This window comes from Pan troglodytes, chromosome 13 (assembly GCF_028858775.2).
Source record: "Pan troglodytes isolate AG18354 chromosome 13, NHGRI_mPanTro3-v2.0_pri, whole genome shotgun sequence".
Lineage (NCBI taxonomy): Eukaryota > Metazoa > Chordata > Mammalia > Primates > Hominidae > Pan > Pan troglodytes.
In genome coordinates, this window is record NC_072411.2 from 35,677,773 (window position 1) to 35,692,526 (window position 14,754).

A 14,754-nucleotide genomic window follows, 5' to 3' on the forward strand; every position below is an offset into this window, starting at 1 on the left:
TCTCTTTAGATGCACTCTGTGCCTCAAAAAAAAAAAGAAAGAAAGAAAGAAAGAAACTTTTTTTAAAGCAACCAAAAAGTGTATATGCTCAGAGGCAATCATTCCAGAAATTCAAGGAAAGTGTAGCAGACTTATGCTAAAATGGCTGCAGCTCTGATCATTCCTCCCTGTCTACAGGCCCCTTCTCAAGGTAACTTTGCTTTGCCCCTCCTCCCATCAGAAGGTGGAGTCTGCTTCCCCTGTCCTTTGAATCTGGCTTTGGCCGTGGTACTTCCCTTGGCCAACCAGACTTGAGAAATGTGACATGAGCAGAGACTTAAAAAGTACTTGTGCATTCAAAAGAATAGAGCCATTTATGACAAACCCACAACCAATATTATACTGACTGGGCAAAAGCTGTAAGTATTCCTCTTGAAAACCAGCACAAGACAAGAATGACCTCTCTCAACACTCCTATTCAACATAGTAATGGAAGTTCTGGCCAGGGCAATCAGGCAAGAGAAAGAAACAAAGGGTATTCAAATGGGAAAAGAGGAAGTCAAACTGTCTCTGTTTGTAGATGACATGATCCTATATCTAGAAAACCCTATCGTCTCAACCCAAAAGCTTCTTAAGCTGATAAGCAACTTCAGCAAAGTGTCAGGATACAAAATCAATGTGCAAAAATCTCAAGTATTCCTGTACACCAACAGCAGTCAAGCAGAAAGCCAAATCATGAATGAACTCCCATTCACAATTGCTACAAAGAGAATAAAATATTCAGCAATATAGCTAACAAGGGAAGTGAAGGACCTCTTCGAGGATAACCACAAACCACTGCTTAAGGAAATCAGAGCAGACAGAAACAACTGGAAAAACATTCCATGCTCATGGAAAGGAAGAATCAATATCGTGAAAATGGCCATACTGCCCAAATTATAAATTCAATGGTATTTCCATTAAACTACCATTGACATTCTTCACAGAATTAGAAAAAACTATTTTAACATTCACAGGGCACCAAAAAAAAGAGCCCGTATAGCCAAAACAATTCTAAGCAAAAAGAACAAAGCTGGGAGCATCAAACTACCTGACTTCAAACTATACAAGGCTACAGTAACCAAAACATCATTGTGCTGGTACAAAAACAGATGCATAGACCAATGGAACAGAATAGAGAACTCAGAAATAAGACCACACATCTACAACCATCAGATCTTCAACAAACCTGACAAAAACAAGCAATGGGGAAAGGACTCCCTAGTCAGTAAATGGTGCTGGGAGAACTGGGTAGCCATATTCGGAAAATTGAAACTGGACCCCTTCCTTACACCTTATACAAAAATTAACTCAAGATGGATTAAAAACTTAAATGTAAAACCCAAAACTATAGAAACCCTGGAAGAAAATCTAGGCAATACCATTCAGGACATAGGCACAGGCAAAGATTTCATGATGAAAATATCAAAAGCAATTGCAACAGAAGCAAAAATTGACAAATGGGATTTAATTAAACTAAAGAACTCCTGAACCACAAAAGAAGCTATCATCAGAGTGAACAGGCAACTTACACAATGGGAGAAAATTTTTGCAATCTATCCATCTGACAAAGGTCTAATATAGAATCTACAAGGAACTTAAACAAATTTACAGGAAAAAACAGCCCCATTAAAAAGTGTGCAAATGACATGAACAGACACTTCCCAAAAGAAGACATTTATGCAGCCAACAAACATGAAAAAAAGCTTAGTATCATGGATCATTAGAGAAATACAAATCAAAACCCCAGTGACATATCATCTCATGCCAGTCAGAATGGTGATTATTAAAAAGTCAAGAAACAACAGATGCTGTGAAGCTGTGGAGAAATAGTAATGCTTTTACACTCTTGGTGGGAATGTAAATTAGTTCAACCAGCATGGAAGACAGTGTGGCAATTCCTCAAAGGCCTAGAACCAGAAATACCATTTGACCCAGCAATACCATTACTGGGTATATACCCAAGGGAATATAAATCATTGTATTACAAAGATTCATGAACACATATGTTCAATGTGGCACTATTCACAACAGCAAAGACATGGAATCAACCCAATGCCCATAAATGATAGATGGATAAAGGAAATGTGGTACATATTCACCATGGAATATTATGTAGCCATAAAAAGGAATGAGATCATGTCCTTTGCAGGGACATGGATGGAGCTGGAAGCCATCATCCTCAGCAAACTAATGCAGGAACAGAAAACCAAACACTGAATGTTCTCATTTATTATAAGTGGGAGCTGAATGATGAGAATACATGGACACAGAGAGGGGAACAACACATACTGGGGCCTGTCAAGGGGGTGGGAGGTGAGGAGGGACAGCATTAGGAAAAATAGCTAATGCATGTGGGGGTTAATACCTAGGTGATGGGTTGATAGGTGCAGCATACCATCATGGCACACATTTACCTATGCAACAAACCTGCACATCCTGCACATGTACCCCAGAACTTAAAGTAAAACTTAAAACATTGTTTTAAAAAGAAAATATTTTGCTAAGTGAAAGGAGCCAGTCATAAAAAACCACATACTATATGAATGGAAATTCATATGAAAGTCCCGAATAAGGAAATCTATAGAGACAGAAAGTAGATTCATGGTTGCTTAGTGATGGAATACAGGAACATGGGGACACAGAGAGGATAATAAGTAAAAACTATGGAATTTCTTCTTGAAGTGAATAAAATGTTCTAAGATAGACTGTAGTGATGGTTACACATATCTGTGAACACACTGAAAGCCATTGGATGGTGCACTTTGGGTGAATAGTGAGTATGTGAGCATAAGGAAAAATAGCTAATGCGTGCAGGGCTCAATACTCAGGTGAGAGGTTGACAGGTGCAGCAAATCACCATGGCACATGTTTACCTACATAACAAACTTGCACATGCTGCATATGTACCTCAGAACTTAAAAAAAAAAAATGGCTTGTGCAATGGGTCTTTCCCTCTCCTGCTGTTGGTGACCCTTCTGCCACCAGGAATATGCCTGGGCTAGACTCCTTAAGGATGAGAGAACAGGTGGAGAGAGTCCCAGGCATCTTAGTTTTCCCTGTTGTGCTAGACATGGGAGTTAGGCCATCCCAGATCATCCGGCCTTAGCAGAACCAGCACAGACCAGAAAAACAGATTCTTTGCCAATCTACAGAATCATGAAAAAGAGATGGCCCATCTCCTCCAGGAAAGCACAATTGTTATTTTAAGACATTATGTTTTGGGAAAATTTCTTAATAAAAGCTGAATTATGAAAATGATCATAAAAATGGACAATGTATATGGGCAAAGATGTTCATTTTAGTATCATTTATGTTAATAAACTATAAACAACCTAAATGCCCAACAAGAAGGAATGGTTAATTAGATTAACAACTATAGATTTGAAGATCATAAAATCATGAAAAATCATGTTTTCAAAATATTTTGATGCTATTAAAAATGTTCACAATAGAAAATTAAATTTAAAAAGCAAATAATAGAAACATATGTAAAGTATGATTTTCAATTATACAAATGTGTATATGGGTTATATCACAAATGGAGATTGACCTGAAGACTTATTTTAAAAACCACTGTTTTAAAATTTGCACACAGTGTCTCACTTCTTCTCTGGGAAGACCTTCCCCAGTTTCTCTGGTGGTCCCTTTAAGTTATGCAGTGTAAAGCTAGAGCAAATACGTAAATGCATTGAAGCAATCTACATGTGGAAGGTTCTGACTGGGATGTTCTGTTTAATAAATGTAAAACAGCTGCATTTTAAAACTATACCTCCAAAGATTGCTTTCTTTAGAGAATGTTTCTTCTATTATCCTGGATTTAAATGGCCATGTACCTTCAAATCATTGCTTGTCCTTAAAGAGATGTGATGTTGCTCTGTGAGTTTTTTGCAAAAGGTGTAACTCCTGGATAGAAAAGCCTAATCTTCTCATGTGAAATTGGAGGAGATCTGTAGATTAAGGTCTATGTTGAGTTTGATACAATAACTTAGACTTTGGGAAATGTTCTCTAAGACTAGTATAGCTAAGTCTTCCATCCTCATGGCCAGGTAGACTAGTCCCCTGCAGACCCCTGCATTGGGGTCTTCCATTCTCTGAAGGGAGTGGAAGTTCCTGCTGTCAATCTTTCTGGAAAAGGAGTTAACACTGAAATAGTAAATGAAAACTGAAGAGGGCAACTCTTGGGCTTTACTGGGGTGGAGAAATGTCCATTTCTTTTGAGGGTTGGGCTTAAAGTTGAACTTTAAGAATGGGCACTTCTAGAAGCAACTGTAGGTTTCTTTCTGTGTTACATTTCTCTTCGGCCTTGCCTAAATTTCAGTAAATGATTCTAGATACACCACAGCCTGGTCTCAGCTGTGCATTGGGAAATTTTAAAAAGGCTGTCCCAAGAATTGGAGTGGAAGGCTGAAGGATGAGCAGTGTCCTGTCCCCCAAGCTGCAGTGGTGATGTCAGGAGTGTTCACCAGGGGGAGGACTAGGGGAGGAATCATCAAACTGGACAGGATACATGGGTGGCAGCAGATGCAGCCACATGGTATGCCCTGCAGGCAGGAGCCTGTTCTGAGCATTCTGGCAACTACATTTTTGGGGACTCAAGTTAGCATAATTGGACATTAAAAATGAAAGTTAAAGAAGAAAAAAACAGGTGAGCTTACTTTTTTGCCTTGGGCAAATTAGAAAAGAAAAAGCCCCAAGTCTGCCTGGATTAATAATTTAGGTGCAAATCTGTTAATATTAATGCAGGGGGAAAAAAAGACTAGAAGAAAATGCACCAACATCTTAAGTAACTTGGGTCAATTCTTAATGTCAGCTGGCTTTATTTACTTTTTTATACTTTCCACATTTTTGGAAAATTACTACAATGGTCATCAGAACAAGTGTTACTCTGTAAAGGCTTGTAAGCTGGCCATCTCTCAGCATAGTGCACAGGTGTGTGAAGCACCTCTCCTGGTGCTGCTGTCTCATCCTCCTGCGTCAGAGATGGACCGTCTCCTCTAGGAAAGCACATTCTGTATTCACCAAGATGTCATTTCTGTTTCTTATTTCTTTAATCTCTTTTCAAATATTCTCTTCCACGCTGCCACTCTTAGGTTCTATCGGGAAAACTTACATCTTAATAGAGGTCTAAGTTAAAGACCTGCAACTGTGAAGAGGCCAAAAGTGAGAAAGACAATTGGTGCTGTTTTGCCTTTCCCAGAAACAAAGAAATCATTTCACCCATTTAGGTCCCTTGCATATAATGGAAAAAAGAATCACCTTAAGTTTATATAATGCCAGCTTGCATCTGGACACACCGGTAGCTTGGCTGGCCCAGACCACCTGCCTTTTCCTTTGGGGCACTCCTCAGAAGGAAGTGACTGAGTCCCCAAATCCTCATAGAAACAAATGTGTGCATCCTTTATTTTCTCTGTTACATACCCAGAATGTGCAAACTAGTGAACTTGGGGGAAGATGACACAAGAAGAGGGGGGATGTGTTCAGATAGGGGAAGTAATGTTCCTGAAGACAAACTCTGCCTACTTGGCAGCCTGACCGAGGAGAAATGTATCCAGCTCATAGCACAGATACCTCCACAACTGCTTCCCGAACAAATGGCAGCCTTTGTCAATCAACTCTGGGTTTGCTCTCTCACCAAACCCAGAACGGCCCCTTGGCCTTTCTAAACACATTACTTCAGGCAGCAGTGCTGGCCAACTGGGGTGGGCATGAGAGAGGAAAGTCTGCTATTTCTAGCCCAGGGCAGATGTGCTCCCTCAACTGCAGGGTACCTTGAAAAGAGAGTGCCTCGGAAGAGTCAAGAATGCCAGCAGGAAATGTTTGGCTTTATGAGGACATGCAGCATCCTGAAGTCAGGCTGGCTCACGCTGAAAAGTGAATATGAGACAGCACACAGATAGGGAGGTATGAAGGTAGCCTTCATGAAGTGGTTAACAACTGCCAAACAGTTTGCATCTAATAAGCCCAGTGCATCTACATCCCAACGCTTAGAGATGGACAGTATCGGCTTCATTTTATAGATGAATGAACTGAAGCTCAGAAATTTTATGTCATTGCTCAAGGGGCATAGGGCTGAGGGGGATTTGAACCCAAGTTAGCTGGATTAGAAAACTCATGTACTTTCAATGATACTAAATAGCAGGCATCTAAAAGATAAATATAGCATGATTGATGGGGCTCATGGATAGATCCATCTTACCCCAAATCACATAATCTCTGAACAACTACACTGGGTCTAAGATAAGAGATCATTGTGTAGTTTGGCACTCAGAAGTGGGTTGCCTCATTCTGAGCAAAGAATCAAGTTTAATCCTTCAAATAGAAACTCTTATCTGGACTTGGTTAGATTGAGATTGTTACCAGCCACTTCAGTCTTGCCTTAATCACTGTGCAGCTCCTCTCCAGCTATTATCTATTAAGCCTCTCTCTTACTCACTGAATATTTCATACGTGAAGTAATGGAATGCTGAGCTGTGGGCTGTGTACTATCCTTTTGGTTTCCATTTAAATTTACAGCTTGCCAGTATGAAAAGAGTCCCGGGGCGCTAACTAAGGTGGTGATTATACTGTCCATCAATTAGTTTGCGTTTCAGCACAATATTCACGGCCCCTTCCCACTCCCTCGTAACAAAGGGCTGTTTAACTCAACACATACACACACACAAGCATTCTCCCAGGCATTTTTTACTGAGTTCCAGAATGCGTGTCTCCCAGATGTGCCTGCCACAATATGTTAGTTGTATTGGAAAAATGACCAGAAACATATTCTACACTAGTAAACTGCCAGAGTTTAGACCAGTCTTTCAATACAGGACTACTTTTTCACCACCCCACCTTAGAAATAATTATCTTGTTGCTATGTTGCATTCCACTTGACACTTAAAATTTGCAAGCTAGGGTATCTTTGATAGTTTTCCAAGTAATAACACTTTTACAGAATCCTCATTTCTAAATATAGAAACATTTTGTTTGCTTTGAAGATGATTATGCATGATAAGGAACAAGAAGCTGACAGTGGAGCCGACATAGGATTGCCTGGTACAATATAGGACAACCATTAAATTTGAATTTTAGATAAACAATGATTTATTCTGCGTGTATGTCCCATGTAATATTGGGACATACATTTAAAAATTATTCATTGTTCATCTGAAATTTGAATTTGCTGGATGTCTTGTATTTTTATTTTCTTTCTTTTCTTTCTTTTTTTTTTTTAGACAGAGTCTCACTCTGTCACCCAGGTTGGAGTACAGTGGTGGGATCTTGGCTCACTGCAACCTCTGCGCCTCCTGGGTTCAACCTATTCTCCTGCCTCAGCCTCCCAAGTAGCTGGGACTACAGATGGGCACCTGCCACCACACATAACTAATTTTTGTATTTTTAGTAGAAACGGGGTTTCACCATGTTGGCTAGGCTGGTCTCGAAATCCTGGCCTCAGGTGATCCACCCGCCTTGGCCTCCCCAAGTTCTGGGATTACAGGTGTGAGCCACCATGCCTGGCTGTATTTTTATTTTCTAAGTCTGGGAGACAGAGGAAAAGGAAGGGGGAATCTACAGGTTATAAATACTTGAAAGCTGATGTAATCATGCAGTCTATTAGAACAAATAAGCTCCCTACTCAGCAACTTCCATGGCCTTTAAAATATATTCATTCACTTCCTCCAAATATCTGTTCTTATTCTACTTGAAAATGATGACAATGCATAAACTAGTTGCTGAGTATCTTCTGGGAAGACTCTTTCATGAGATTCTAGGAATCCACAGTCTTACAGCCATCAGTCTGCCAGAAGACCTAACATAGAAATAAAACTCCTTGGTAATATAAAAGTTAAGGAAAATATTCTTCCAAATTGAAAATGAAGATTCATACTGCCTATGCAGCTCTAGCAAGTTTTCCAAGTTGATCTTCATTTTTTTCATAAAACCTGGTAGGAAACTATAAGTCCTAACTAATGTGTCCTCGTAACTTCTAAAGACAAGCAACTTATTTAAATAATAAACACGTTTATCAAAGGCTACCAAATATACAGTCTTGTGTTCAGAATTAAGGTAATAAGATGAAAAAAATAGTTTGGATGTAAAAACTTATGATAGAGAGATACAAAAATAGCTACTATAGAAAGCCCCAAATGCTTGCATTTTCTGAAAATCATGAATGAAGTACTAAGTGAGCTGCCAGCTAGAGGAAGGAATGAGCCAAACCTTTACCAGGTTCAAATCTGAGCCTAACCTTGAAGAGTATGATTTTAATATACAGGCAGCAAGCAGAATTATGGACACAATATTTTAATTAATAATTAGATAACTGATATTAATGAATAATTATGAGCTTATGAACAGTAGTGTGGTGACTGAAGCAGAAGGTACAAAGCACAGAGCTTGATAGCTGAGGAGGTTGGAAGAGTGGCTTACAGCCACATGATGGAGAGATTTTAATGCTAAGATTATGTACTGTGGTGATAAAAAACTATCAAAGATTTTCCAGGACAAGAATAGTCATGAGGTCTGTTGGTTTTTAGAAAGATAACCATAGAAAATAATGCAGAAGCTAGCCTACAGAGTTTAGAGGTCAGGACACTAGCTTAGGAGTATATTCATTGTCCAAGAGGCATGTTTATATCAAAGACAGAGCCACAGGAAAGACAGCCAGCAAAGAACACTGACAATGACTGGTCATGCAAAAACAGTAAGAAAAACCTGGAGGAACAGAAGGTGATGAAAGAGAAAATTCTACCAAGAAATTAGAGCTTTCAAGCAGGCAACTCTCAAGAAGAGGCAGTTGGATTTAGCAATAAAGCATCCCCCACAGAATGTTCAGAGAGCAATTTTAGACCAGCGATAAGGGCAAGGGCTTGGCTAACTTGGTTAAAGAGTGAATAGGAGCATTTCTGCTTCCAACATTATAACTGATAAAACACAACAAACATCCTTTTTAAATGCCTATCTCACTAGCAAAGAAGGGGAAAATCCTAGTAGCCAAAAGAGCCAAACAACAAAACAAACAATAAAGAAGCAGAAAACCCGGGAGGAAAGCAAATGCTGGGTCAGTAACTTCTAATGGAATTGTCCCATTCCAAGGGCCTAGAACCACTCTGGGAACAGGACACGAAGCCTCCAGAAGGTACAGAATGGAACTTAGATGCCCATAAAAACCTAAGGCCTTTGAAAGACTAGATGCTCCATGAAATAGTAGGTTAGAAAAAAAATTTCCTCTGCAAAGGAAGACAGTATGAAAATTTACCTGTATCAGCTTCACCTCTGGTTAGGAAAACAAAGCTTCTCCATCCCCCAGCATGAATAGCCAGAGAAGATCCACAACAAATATTTTATGGGATTTTTTTAAATATTTAAAGTATACTTAATAAATATATTTAATACTTAAAGTATACTTAATAAATATATGTATACTTTTGTTGTTTATCTGAAAATCAAATTTAACTCTGTATTTTTATTTTCTAAATCTATCAAACCTACTTTCCCGCACTTCTCCTACCACCAATAATTTTAAAATACAGATCTATTCTATGTGAGTCTGGGGCTCACATTTACACAAACATTAGGGTTTGGAAAGCCAGAGCCAAAATACTAATTGTTGCCCTAATTTAGTAGCACCCCAGGGTGCATGGCAGGAGCAAATGCAAAGGAACAAACACCAACCAAACTCTCAGCAGTCAAATACACTTTCTCAACTTAAATTATGCCTAAGGAAACAGGCCACCAAGAAAAAGAGTTTGTAGAAATAAAAATCACAAGAGTAGACTCTCCAGAACTTCATATATTGGTATTTTCAAAAAAAAAAAAAAAAACCCAAGAAAATATAAAGAAGCAATCTTGAAAAAGAAACAAATTGGACTAATGGAAATTAAAATATAATCATTGAAATATAATGAAAATGGAGTTATCAAAATTAAAAATTTAGTGGATGTTTTAAAAAGCAAATTGGACAGACTATGAAAAAGAGAATTAATAAACTGGAAGAAAACTTTTTAAAAGTTCATAGAATGTAGCAAATAAAACCAATGACATGAAAATATTGTTAAAAGTTTTAACAGAACAGGAAAATAAAAAAATTTAACATACATGGGATTAGAGTTCTAGAAGGCACAATATTTGAAAATATATTGACCAAAAAATGTCCTTGATGAAAACCATAAATTTTTAGATTCAGGAAATAGAAAAATGTCCCCTCTCTGAATTTTTCTCATCCTCACCTAAACATATCATAGCAACATTACAGGTCACCAAAGACAAATGTATAACCTTAAAATCAGCCAAAAGGAAAGCACCTTCAAAAATATATAGGTTAGAATGATACCTGCAAAGAAATTAAGATTCCGATGATAGCAGATCTCTCAAAAGCCATAAGAAAATAAACATAACTTACAATTTCATACCTAGCTGAATCCTCACTCAAGAATGAAGTCAAGGAGGTATATTTTCTGACAAAAATTTTAGAGTTTATTATGAATAGATTTTCACTGGAAGAATAACAATAGAAAGTCTGAAAAAATTGGTAAGCAAAGAAACTTTTAAATAGACAGGTAGATCTAATCAAGCATTTGCAGCACAAAGCAATATGACAGTGCTAAACTAGGGAAATACAAAAATGAGATAGAACTAAGATATTGTGCAACAATAAAGAGATTATAAGATATTTTTCACCAGGGAAGAGATAGTCATTAAATTAAGCACGCATATAAAAATGTAAAGGTAGTAAGATAATAGAGTCTTGTTTAAAAAAATAGGGGAAAGGGAATTAAAACAAAACACACAGTAATGAAGAATACATAAACTCTTAAAAACTAGGCTTAACACTTATAGATGGCACTATGTCCAAATGTTAAACTTCTCTCAATCAAAAGACTGCGAAAAAGTTTCCTTGGCTGGGGGCAGTGGCTCACGCCTATAATCCCAGTGCTTTAGGAGGCTGAGGTGGGCGGATCATGAGGTCAGGAGTTCGAGACCAGCTTGGCCAACATGGTGAGGCCTCATCTCTATTAAAAAATACAAAAATTAGCCAAGAGTGGTGGCAGGCACCTGTAACCCCAGCTACTCAGGAGGCTGAGGCAGGAGAATTGCTTGAACCCAGGAGGCAGAAGTTGCACTGAGCTGAGATTTCACCACTGCACTCCAGCCTGGGTGACAGAGTGAGACTCTATCTCAAAAAAAAAAAAAAAAAAAAAAAAAAACAGACTTATCTTTTAAAGTGTAACAAACAAGCACAGCAGTAACAATGTGGGAGAAGTACTTGCAATATGTAATTGTTGCAAGAATGTAAGAGGTCTGCAAATTAGAATGAAAAAGATAATTAAACAGAAAAAATAAGATTAAAAGGAAGGAAAAAGCAGTTCATAAAATAGGAAACATTAATGACCAACAGATATAAGACATAGCATGATCAATCTCAATCATAATGAAAACACTCTGTAAGGTACCATCTTATACCATCTACTAGGTTGGCAAAAATTAATAAATTCAGAGAATATCAATTGTTGGAAAGGATGTAGAGCAATGGGAAGTCCCACGTATTACTGGTGGGAGTATAAACTGATTCAGTAATTTGAGGAACAAATGGCAACCCCAATAAATTTGATAAGGCTTAATATCTACAATCCAGCAACTCTATTTCTAGGTATAGGCCCTTAAAAACTCTTGTTCACGTAGACAAGAAGACATGACGATAGCAACATTATCTGAAACAAGAAAAAAGTAGCTTATAATGATCATCAGTACGGATCTCTAAATTGCCTACTATGACACTATCTGGATTAGGGGCATTGTCCCAGCAGAAGAGGCTGCACTTTTCATAGTTTTCCAAACTTCCAGGTTTTAGGCAGCTTATGATTTTATTAACTGCAAACAGCTCACACTTTTACCTTCAGACTGTTTGATACCAAAGCAGTCTGACTGTCCCCAAATTCTACCAGGCTCTTCTGTTTGGTTCATAAAAGGAGAGAGAAACAGGAGGGGAACATCTTCCTGATGAAACCCTTTTGTAGGAGACCAGCCCATCAGTGCATCTCAAAGCCCTTGAGCTCAAATGTACCTCTGGAAAGGCTGTGCAGACCATCCAGGTATATACACTTTCCTAACAATGAGTCACTGCTTGCACCAAACAATAATGCTAATATCTGCCCTGAACCCCTTGACAAGAAAGTTGTAAACAAACTAAATGACCATCAATAGGAGAGTGTAAAAATAAATGCGGAATGTCATAAGATATGACACAATTATCATGGACGAATCCCACCAACACAATTAGGAATGAAAATACTGAGATACCAAGTTACAGAAGAATACATACTATATAATATCGCTTGTATAAGGTTTAAAAATATAGAAAACAATGTGACATAATGATTAGCCATGCATACATATTTAGTCCCACTATAAATAATGTAAGGACATGATAATGATCAAATCCAAATTTAAGGTAGTGATTGTACCATTGGATATTTGAAGAAGTGAGATGTGACTGGGGATGGATACACAGGAACATCAATTTTACTAGTAATGTTTTATGTATTAAGCTAAATGGTGGTGCATGGGCCTTTACTATATTATTCTATACACTTTTTGTCCTAGTAAGTGTCTTAAATGAATGGATATGAAAAAGCAGAGTCAGCACAAGTCAATCTTGTTAAACAGGAAATTCACATGAGTAGGGAAGGTTTCTCTTAGGTTAGAGAGGTATAGGACCCTTTGGAGGTTACCCAAGTGGGATTCAAAAGAAGGGAGACAATCTCCACAGTGATCTGGAGTCATTCTAGAGGACTGAGATGCCTAAATAAAATGACATTTGGACTAGGGAGGTGAACTATAACAGTCTCCTTTTAAATAACGAAGCAAACTTCTGTACAACAAATAATGTATTCACTTTGCTCATTTTCTAATAAACTAAACAACCCCTATACCCAGTATCACTTCACTTACAAATAAACCACTTTCTAGACTACCCAGGCAAAAACGTCAAAATGTAGGGTAAAGTCATATTGATATTCATTGTGTATACTTCTGGTTTCATTCATCAGATCTTTTGATAAACATTTGCCCTGTGAACGAATGAATAAATAGAATAAATGAAAATCTCTTAAAGAATTACTGTGCTTAAATGGCTCAAATTCACCTTTATTGAAACCAAAGCACAGCTTCCAACAAATATGAACAACTGCTGTAAGTCAAGCACTGTATTAGGCACTAGGGATGTGAAGACAGATTGTTTCCTAAGAATCCATGACATACTTTTATCATAACACTTTTTACCCCATATGCAAATAACTCTCCCCTTTTCCTGTGCCTTTTCAAAAACAAGAATTGTACTCAATTTCTCTCTTTATCCCCATTCAGCAAATATGCACAGCTATAGGTAGATAAAGTGACAATTAAACTGTAAAGTCAAATAGAAGCTCCTTGGAGGTTCTCTGGTATTCGGGAATCTTCCATAATTATGTGCATCTCTGTTCATATGGACATCAGAAATTTGTTTTTAGCTGTAAGAGCAGCAAAGGTTAGCAATAAGACATTTCTCTGCTTTCTCATAGTAAAATGGTTCAGTTGTTTTCTTTACTTCCACTGTCTTATGGAAGTTCTCTATTCTTCCTTCAGGCAATAAGAAGATTCTTTATGAGAGAAAACAAACAGTTCCAATTTTATCTTAAGAGATATATTCCTTTTACCTTTCTCCACCATCTAATGGCTTCTTCCTCTGCAGCATCTGGTTCTGTATATTCTGGCCACCAAAAGCGAAGTTCCTAAATGTTGGACTGAAATCCTAGCTCACTGTAGGCAGCCAGCTAAGAGCTGAAAAAATTTTGGAAATAGGATTTCTGGAGCGGCCCAGAGTCAGGCACCAACTATCCTGTCCATAGTCATGTCCTGTTCCTGCCTGGCTGTGTCTGGCACCACAGAGTGGGAGCTGATGAAGGCAAGCACGTGGACACAGCTTCCTGCCAGGGCAGGAGCCACCCTCAGGCCATGGCCCAGAGAGACTGTTCTGGGAGGCTGTGGTTCATCCAGTTTAACCAGTTCAACTTAAGGGAACCCCTGTGCCTCAGCATGTAGGAACTAGAGGGAGTGGCAAGACTTCATGTCAGAGCTCTGCTTAGCAGAGCCACCTTGAGTTCAAACTCTTCCATGGCAGGCTCACAACTGGCTCTGTTGTGTAACTGGAACATCTATTATCCTATTATAGCAAAGTGCCTCTCTCCATTGAATGATCAATATATCTACCCTGGTGTCTTAGTTTATTTCATGTTCCTATAGAAGGATACCTTAGGCTGGGTAGTTTATTGAGAAAAGAGGTTTATTTGGCTCATGATTTTAGTGGCTGGATAGATCGGGCAGCTGTGTCTAGTGAGGGCCTCTTGCTGCTTCAATTCATGGCAGAAAAGGGAAAGGAAATAGCTGTGTGCAAAGAGATCACGTGGCAAGAGAGGACGCAAGAGAGAGAAACTGAGAAAGCCAGATTCTTTTAAACAACTTTCTCTTGAGCGAATGAATCTATTCCCACAAGAGCTGAAACTCACCCCCTGCAGGATGGCATTAATCTACTCATACAGGATCACCTCCATGACACAAACACCCCCCAGTAGGCACCACCTCCCAATACTGCACACTGGAGATCAAATTTCAACCTGAGTTTTTGCAGAGACAAGTAACATCCAAACCATAGCACCTGGTTTAACCTTTATTAGTAGATCAGCCCAAGTCATATTTTTACCATTTTAGCCAGATGAA

At 38.4% G+C, this 14,754-nt stretch overlaps 1 protein-coding gene across 2 annotated transcripts in view; it reads right to left on the reverse strand.

Moving 5' to 3' along the window:
- The window catches only part of NCKAP5 (NCK associated protein 5), a 996,333-nt gene that overhangs the window by 949,230 nt on the left and 32,349 nt on the right, over positions 1-14,754 (reverse strand). Inside the window, exon 1 of one of the 2 annotated variants that reach the window (XM_016949711.3) lies at positions 13,695-13,929. The exons of the other annotated variant lie outside the window; for it this stretch is intronic. The gene's annotated coding sequence lies outside the window, so the exon portion shown is untranslated. Of the gene's footprint in view, positions 1-13,694; positions 13,930-14,754 lie in introns of those variants that run through there. 2 annotated transcript variants of the gene reach the window in all.